Raw genomic sequence first — 8,234 nt, 5'->3', positions numbered from 1 at the left:
TCAAGTAAGAAGGCACATCAACATCACATGATGAGTCATGTGACATTTAGTTGCCGGAAATTCCGCTTCGACCAAAAATTAGTCTTTGTTGTCATCGTATCCCATTTTATATGCATTATCATTGCCGTGCTAAGAAAATACATCAAGTTGGTACTTGTATGGTCAAACAGCATATACCATAGCCATGAACAATGTAAGATGGTCTTCGTGCTTTTTGATCCTCTACATCATTTAAAAGAAAAGGCACTATTTTGCAATCTAAACTAAAACATTCTTTTGGTCTTCTCAATATGAAAACGAGCATGGAACTGCATGTAATTCTTTTGCATACCTTGATAAGCACACAAAAGAGAAAGGTGGCTAGCATTATGTTTATAAATTAGTATCATCAGAAAAGAAAGTCACCAAGAACTACGAGAGAAAAAGTATCAGAATTTAATTCAAACTAAAAATTGCATACCTTGTCTGGCAAATAAATATTAGAGAACAAAAAGTAGTAAGTAATTTTACTCACAAGCAAGAAGGTCAATTTCACCCAAAAAAAACACGCAAGCACACACACACGAGTTTAATGTTTGTACACTGGACTCTCCATCATAATTTGCACATTAACTAAAATGTCCTTAAGAGAAATTTTCTTAAATTTTGTAAGTTGTCATTTATAGACAACTTATTCTCTCCATTGGATTTTGAATTTTTTTTCCTCTCAAGAAAATTTACTTTGCATGGAGAGGGCGTGGTGACAGAATTCTAAGGTTTTTGAGATACCCAAAAGTTCAGCGGTTATGTAAAAACTCCCGAAGTTCAGATGGTTTATGTAAAACCCTCTAAAGTTTTGGATTTTTGTGAAATTAATTCTAAGAAAAAGTATGTGCGTATGCGTGTAAAAGTAACTGAATACTGCAATAGTGAAGAGACAAGGATGGTGCTACAGGGACCCAACAATATGGGACCCTACATGGGACAGGTGAGGTGTTGGCTCCCTGTCCCATGATGACCCTACATGGGACAGGTGAGGTGTCGGCTCCCTGTCCCATGATGCACTGTTCATGAACAGTGCATCATGGGACATGGAGCCGACACCTCACCAGTCCCATGTAGGGTCCTATGTTTTTGGGTCCCTAAGATATTTTTCAAGAGACAATGACTCTTAACACTGTGTGCAGACGCACATCAGACAAAGTACGGGATACTAATGATTTGCCCAACAGTTGTCCGTCGACTCAGATTTCCTTACTTTTGAGAAAATTATCTCGTGCGCCTTAAACCGGAACTAATTTGCTTTCAGTCCACATTTCGAAAATACGCTTACAAAGTACATCCCTATTCCGACTTTTGAGAAATGAGTAATGTGACTAATGTGTCATCCACTACTTCCTAAGTGGGTGTTGATAATAGTGTTAGTAGTGAGTTTTTAGTCTCATATTAGTTGTGAGAATACACTTCACCCTCCTCTGCTTGTATAAATATATGTGCACACTCAATATTCAACTTAAGGGAAATTTACCCAAGACTATTTCTTACTTTATCAGTTAGAAAAGCAAAAATTTAAAAATACTATTTATATTACAATAAACATTCTTCTTGATATAGTATAATACAGAATATTAAAGTTACTAATTACAAGTTCTTCCTTTTCCTCCCTTACCCTTCTACTAAAACTCCCGAGGATTCAGATTTTCTTTGGTTAGGTGGTTATTTTCCAATTCTTCTGATCATGCAGCATATTCCGAATTCAATGGACAAGATTATGCGCTATGTAGAATTCCACTATTATGATAGTGGTTTTCAAAGAATGATAGTTTTCGAAAAAATTATGGTTTCTAAGAACATAATGGTTATCAAGTAGCCTAATCTTGTCTTTTGAATCCAGAATGTATGGTAATGATTGAAGAAATTTATGACTCTCTAATTACTATCTAATTGAAGAGGACCCGATCCAACTCGCAAAATAAAATTAAATAAAAAATTCTCTTCCTATATCTTCTCTACCCCCATCCAATCACAGTGTTCTACTTAGACCAACAAACATCATGCACGTATAAAAATGACAGATACACAATCAGCACATGCTTTCCGAAATGGATAATGATACTTTTTCATTTGTTATACGACGGCCAAAACCACGGTCGAGGGATGACTTGTTCATGACAACGGCATCTTCAATATCATAACCAATGTAGCTCATCACGGCAACCGTAGCATTTTTTTTCCTGCTCCAAGCTTATCATAACCCACCTGAAAGAGAAGCATTAGCCCTACCGGGTATACCAATGCACCTCAAATACAACCGATAACACGAACCAGCTCAATTGATTTTGTTGTTAGAAGAGGACGCTGAGGATACACTAGTAGGTAGATTAGACTGTTTGCTCAGAAAAGCTGTAGAAAATTTAAGAAAGATTAGTATTGCTAAAGGGGAAAAGAAAAAAGTTTGGCATCCAAACAAGTAGTTATTAAGTACTTCTGACAAGTTAAACTTTACTCTTGTCAAGGAACTCAACAAAATTACGTCCAATTGCTACTTGCCTGGTTATAAGCAATGTTTCCCATAGCTTGTTTTCCCATCGCACACTGTTCCGATATAAAGACATTAGCTTTGGGCAGAAAATTAAGGTATATTCCCTATGATAAGCGATCCACGTAGCAATTGCCAAAACCTGGTATGTATTACGTGGTGACTGAATGCGATGAGGATAGGGGATCAGTCCAGAGTAAACGGTTCAATCTCCACGAGTTATGCTTTTCTTGTCAACCTCATTCTTTTCTCCATTGAGGTCTTTGTCTTCTCCATTGAGGTCTTTGTCCTGATGCTCGTACAACGATATCTACCGAAATGGATGAAATTTACTGACCACAGCATTGTTCTCTTCATTAACATCGAGATAATCAATCCATCACGTAAAAAATTGTTAAAACAGTGAACTCCATCCTGCAGAAGCATATATAAATGAAGGTTGCAGTTACAAGGGTAAGTCTGCAGCATGCAATCGAAACAAGTAGACAGAAAGTAGAGACCCTCAATTCCTTCATATGATGTTCCTTGATTCTTGAAACCCCCTCATCAGCTATCACAAGTGGGCAACAAACACGGTCTCCATCAGACGGCAACATAAACACAGCGCTTTCAATATCAATAAAAGAAAAAAGAGTGTTAAACATTAAGTTCTAAGAAGCAAATCCAAGATGTAAAGCATGAGGGAGGAAGTCGGTGAGAATAATTAAATATGTGATGAGTACAAGGGAAGAGAAGAAAATATATATATACTCTGTGAAAAGAAACAACTTCAAACTCCAGACACTAATCCTCATACTTATGGCATAAGTAATAGTACCTATATTTGCAACCTGTTACAACCTCAGAATATTGCATCAAACAATTGATGCTAAATTACTGAACGTAACTTCCAGGTTTTCTCAATTTTGCATGACTATCATACAGGCTGAAGCATGCCAAAAAGAGGTATTACTTAAATAACTTAATTGCATCACAAAATCACTAGATCTCTCGAATAACTCAGTTGTAATGATCTGTTTGAATACCATCATAACTTGATCCTTTTCCAACAAAATGAATGGTTTATCTGAATGTATTTAGTGAATTCTTTAATTTTCAGCATAGCAAATTATAGCTAAATTCTGACATGATTTCAGAAATAGTTTTCTACATTTAGTCATTTCTTCTCACATAAGTAATTAAAGACCAAAAACAATGAGGCAAAGGTAAAGTTTAAAGTATAAACCGCAATGAGCCACAACTAAATTTTACTAGATTACAGAAAAAGTTTCTATCACTATTTAAACACTTACTTCTCACACAGCAAAGATCCCAAAAGTAATGGAGCACAATTAGGAGTGGAAAACAAGTCGGATCGGGTCAATTTTGACCCAACCTGTATAAGCTTTACCCGATTAAATGTGTTATGATAATTCACCCGTTTATTCAATGAGTTACCGGACTTGAACTGAACGAACCAAATGACCCATTTGAATTGTAAAATGAAAATGTTGACTTTCCAAAAACAAGTAAGCATACATTTGAAATGTTCCAACTGGAATGCACTGGGCTATGATAAATGTTGCACTTCTGTTGTAGCTAAGTTGCATGGGTATGGGTACGGGACATGGCAAATTTGTAAAAGGAAAGGTATGGGGACATGGCTATAAATATGCATTTTATGTATATTTATATGTATTAAAATTAACAATTTACATAAGATCAATATTGATTTTTCATTTACATGAGATCAATATATTAGAAATAGATGTGTGGTGTATAAGGAGTGTTTTAAATTATAGTATATAACTAAGCATATGCTTGAACAAACGTATGCAAATATCCAAGCCAAGAAGTTTGGGTATTGGTACATGTCGAGTACCAGTACAGTTTCCAAACAGAAGTACTCAGGTAACATAGTATTGTAGTAGATTACTCTTCAGTGGAGCATAACGCAAATTTATAGCATATAATATGTAGTCCAATTAGCACTTACCAAAATGATAACAGCGATAACACAAATAAAAGAGATTAAGAACCATATTCTACTCAACAGGGACTGAACCTCAAAAAAAATGTCATGCTTTGGTCTTAAAGCATTTTTGACAAGCGGTAAAAGTCGCTTATAAGCCACTTTGAGATATTTGACAAGTAGCTTATTTTATCTTATAATCCACCAAAAAAACTGAGATACCCAACTTATTTTTTTGGTGGATTATAATCCAGAAGGTTTGACCATATAAAAGATAATGCAAAACCCCGCCCCCTTCTCATCATTTCACAAAATTCGAAGCCCCAATTTCTTCCCTACCCATTAAGCTTAAATTTAGAACGATGTCCCTTTTAGGCATTTTGACAACAATGATGGATTATAATCCACTCATTGCCAAACACTACTATTGAAAGTAGATTATAACCTGCTAAATTTAACGAACAAGTGGATTATAATCCAACGTTCCCAAACATGCTCTTAAGCACCTACTACTCACACAATAACTAACAAATCTTTGTTATCGAACAGAAAAAACTTCATATTCACACATGGAATTAAAGTTTACCCATAACAAAACTCTAATCACTAAAAACAGCAGAAAATAAGCAAACCTATTATATTTCGAGCCTCCCAATGTATAATACTATAATTCCAAGAACCCACAAAGAAATTCAGACAACGACCCTAAATTTGACGTAAGTCTATACCACTTTGTAAGAGAAGCAACATCTTCTTCTAATAGGAACCAAAGAGAAAAAAGCTCTAATGGGCATAACTTATGAGAATATAAGAAATCAGTCAATTTTAAGCCCGAACAGACCATGAACTCCAGAGGCCATGGCCATGGCCACTGAGAGAAGCCCAAAGATCAATTGCAGCAATAAATTTTGTGCTATTGTTCGACACTGCATCCTACTGCAGTGATTACCGATCGCAATTTTTCGTTGAGCTTTCTCAACGATTCGAATCAAAGAAGCTCCTTTAAGTTCCTCCGGAGAAAACAAAGGGAAAATGAAATGAAAGGGACAACATAGGGGAAAGAATCACTCTTAGGGCCTGTTTGTTTCAGGCTTTTATAGAATAGGATTAGGAATTGGGTTCTGACAGTGGCATTTTCGTAAATTATGGATTCTTTGTGAATCCTATTCTGGAGTTTGGTTCAGCAAAATTTTTTGGGATTACATCTTCTACACAGTAGCTACAGTTGTCCTTTTTTTTAGAAACCCAAATCCGAGCATTTGCTTCCGATTTGGGCGAGATTTCTGACACTTGAGCTTCCCCGTCGATTCTGATTCCTGGCTTCACGCTTTCGATCCCTAGATCTGGAATCGCTCTGCCGCTCCCGCCTCAATCGCCCTCTTCCTTGCGCCTCTGCTCCCGCGCTTCTTCGTCTACGATGATACTTGGGGTCGGGCCTCTTTCTCGAAACCCTAGCTCTTGATTTCCACGAGATTGTTGCTGGTTTTCTTGCCTTCGATTCTTGGTGATCCCTTCTGGTTGGGATCTTCTTCAACTTGGGTTGGGATCTTCTTGATTTCCACGAGCTTGAACGTCGGCATTTTCCCCTCTGCAGTAAGGTATAAAAATTTCCCCCTTTTACTTTGTCCATTTTTTCCAGTGATTTGAAAAATTAAATTTAATTTTGAAGCATATGAGAAATAGAGGCACACACACAGCAATTTCAATGATTTGTTCGATTAATTTCATAATATTACAGCAAAATAATTCATGCGGGTCTCTGTGTAGTGGATTTTTTGTAAATTTGCAAGAATTAGGTTGTTAGGTACATTAATTTCATGCGGATATCCGATTTGGGCGAGATTAATTTCATAATATGTTTCAAATCAGTATTTTAAGAACTTAAATTGCTGTTTTTTTTAACTTTATTTAATTTTTTTGTGTGCGTGTAAATTATTAGTGATCTAACCATATAGTTTGTAGATTGCAGTCGCAATAAACTTCATAATTAGCATGGCACCCTTCTGATATCATCCTGCAGCAAATTGAAGAGCTTGGGAATTTTTCTTGGGTTGAAAAATGAGAAAGATGGGATTATATGTGAGGCCTCAAGGTGTATTTATAGACACCATACCCCTTGTACTAGCCGTTGCTACAGTGATAACTATAAACAACCGTTGCTACAGTGCTTGATGCTTGCAATTTCTGATTCCTGGGCTTATTACCGTTGCTACAGTGTTTATTTTGCTGGAAATAAGCAATTGGGGGCTTAAATAGCCGTTGCTACAGTGGTTGATGCAAGAAAATCTGTTTTTTTGGGGGTTATTTCCGTTGCTACAGTGACGATCCCAAAAAAATTTGACTCATTGAACCAAACTTGGTATTAGGAATTGGAACAATTCTATAAAAGTGGATTACTAATCCTTTGGGTGAAACAAACATTAAAAGCCAAAAAAAGTGGGATTCCATAAATCTCAAACTTGTCTATAAAATTTTTATGGATTAGGTTGGAATCCATAAATTAAATAGGATTCCTAATCCTATTCCTAGTCCTTGGTGAACCAAACAGGCCCTTAGGTTACCCATTTATGGGACTAAACGGTTCATTAAATCGGTTACACGCTAAAAGTTGCATGGGTACGGGCACGGTTCCTAGGATGGGTACTCTAAATATGTATTTTAGCTATATCTATATGTATTAAAATTAATAATTTATATAAGATCAATATTATTTTATTTACTTGAGATCAATATATCAAAAATAAATGTAAAGTGTAGCATATGCACATCCAAGAAGTGTATGAGTGTTTTAAATTAAAACATGTAGTATATAATTGAGTATATGCTTGAACAAGAGCATGCATATATTCAAGAAGCGTCCAAGAAGTTTGGGTAAAGGTACGGACGGGTATGGGTAAACGTTGGGTAGGGGTATGGCTTCCAAATAGAAGTACCCAGGTAGCATAGGATAAACGTGTCATTTAGGATTGAACTGAATTAACCCGATTAATAGACGGGTAGTTCAGGTATATGACTCCTAATATAGCTTGACCCATATAAGTATAACGGGCCGGGTGAAGTCCAACTGGTTACAATTAATCTTTGACAACCACCACAAACCTGACTTCTTGTAGTGCTATAAGCCTATTAGTCTGAATAATTAAGCAGATTTTACAGTTCCATTTTGCCATGGTATTTTAAAAATGATTGTTTATTATACGAACAAATATTAACAAGACTCATCTCTGTGAACCGATTTGTTACAAACTCAAACGGTACATTACGACGTTCAACCTGCATATGTAAAATGCCATGAAATCTGAAGGCCATATTTGGATTGGGTAGTAGTTGATTTGTCCCTGGACTAATTTAACTCACTATAGTCCTGGGATATTATAATCCAACAGACTTCAGTGAGTTAAATTTTGAATTATTGGTTTGGTTCAATTTGTTATTAACATCTCAAATGCCAATGTCAAGTTTGGGAATGTGTCATTCTAAGGCGGTATAGGTTTAGGATATAATAGCAATGTCCACAATATCAATGTACCTACTAGGCTAGTCTGAATGAATTTTGATAAGAGTTTCAATGTATTTTGGATATACGACTTACACATACACATGTCAATAGGGCTGAATGTGTCATTCTAAGGCGGTATAGGTTTAGGATATAATAGCAATGTCCACAATATCAATGTACCTACTAGGCTAGTCTGAATGAATTTTGATAAGAGTTTCAATGTATTTTGGATATACGACTTACACATACACATGTCAATAGGGCTG

At 36.0% G+C, this 8,234-nt stretch overlaps 2 long non-coding RNA genes across 2 annotated transcripts; both read right to left on the bottom strand.

Annotated features, from left to right (window-relative positions):
- LOC109832916 lies at nt 1,954–2,385 on the bottom strand. The gene is made up of 2 exons (XR_002245043.1): nt 2,305–2,385; nt 1,954–2,238 (listed from the first exon to the last, which is right to left on the bottom strand). It is a non-coding gene; the product is annotated as an uncharacterized LOC109832916 (long non-coding RNA).
- Nucleotides 2,534–6,913, bottom strand: LOC109832915. Its single transcript, XR_002245042.1, has 3 exons — nt 5,311–6,913; nt 3,019–3,124; nt 2,534–2,932 (listed from the first exon to the last, which is right to left on the bottom strand). It is a non-coding gene; the product is annotated as an uncharacterized LOC109832915 (long non-coding RNA).

The sequence above is a fragment of the Asparagus officinalis genome, chromosome 3, assembly GCF_001876935.1.
Source record: "Asparagus officinalis chromosome 3, Aspof.V1, whole genome shotgun sequence".
NCBI classification, from domain to species: Eukaryota; Viridiplantae; Streptophyta; class Magnoliopsida; order Asparagales; family Asparagaceae; genus Asparagus; species Asparagus officinalis.
Note: the sequence above shows the minus strand (reverse complement) of the source record. Positions and strands in the feature narration are given on the sequence as shown.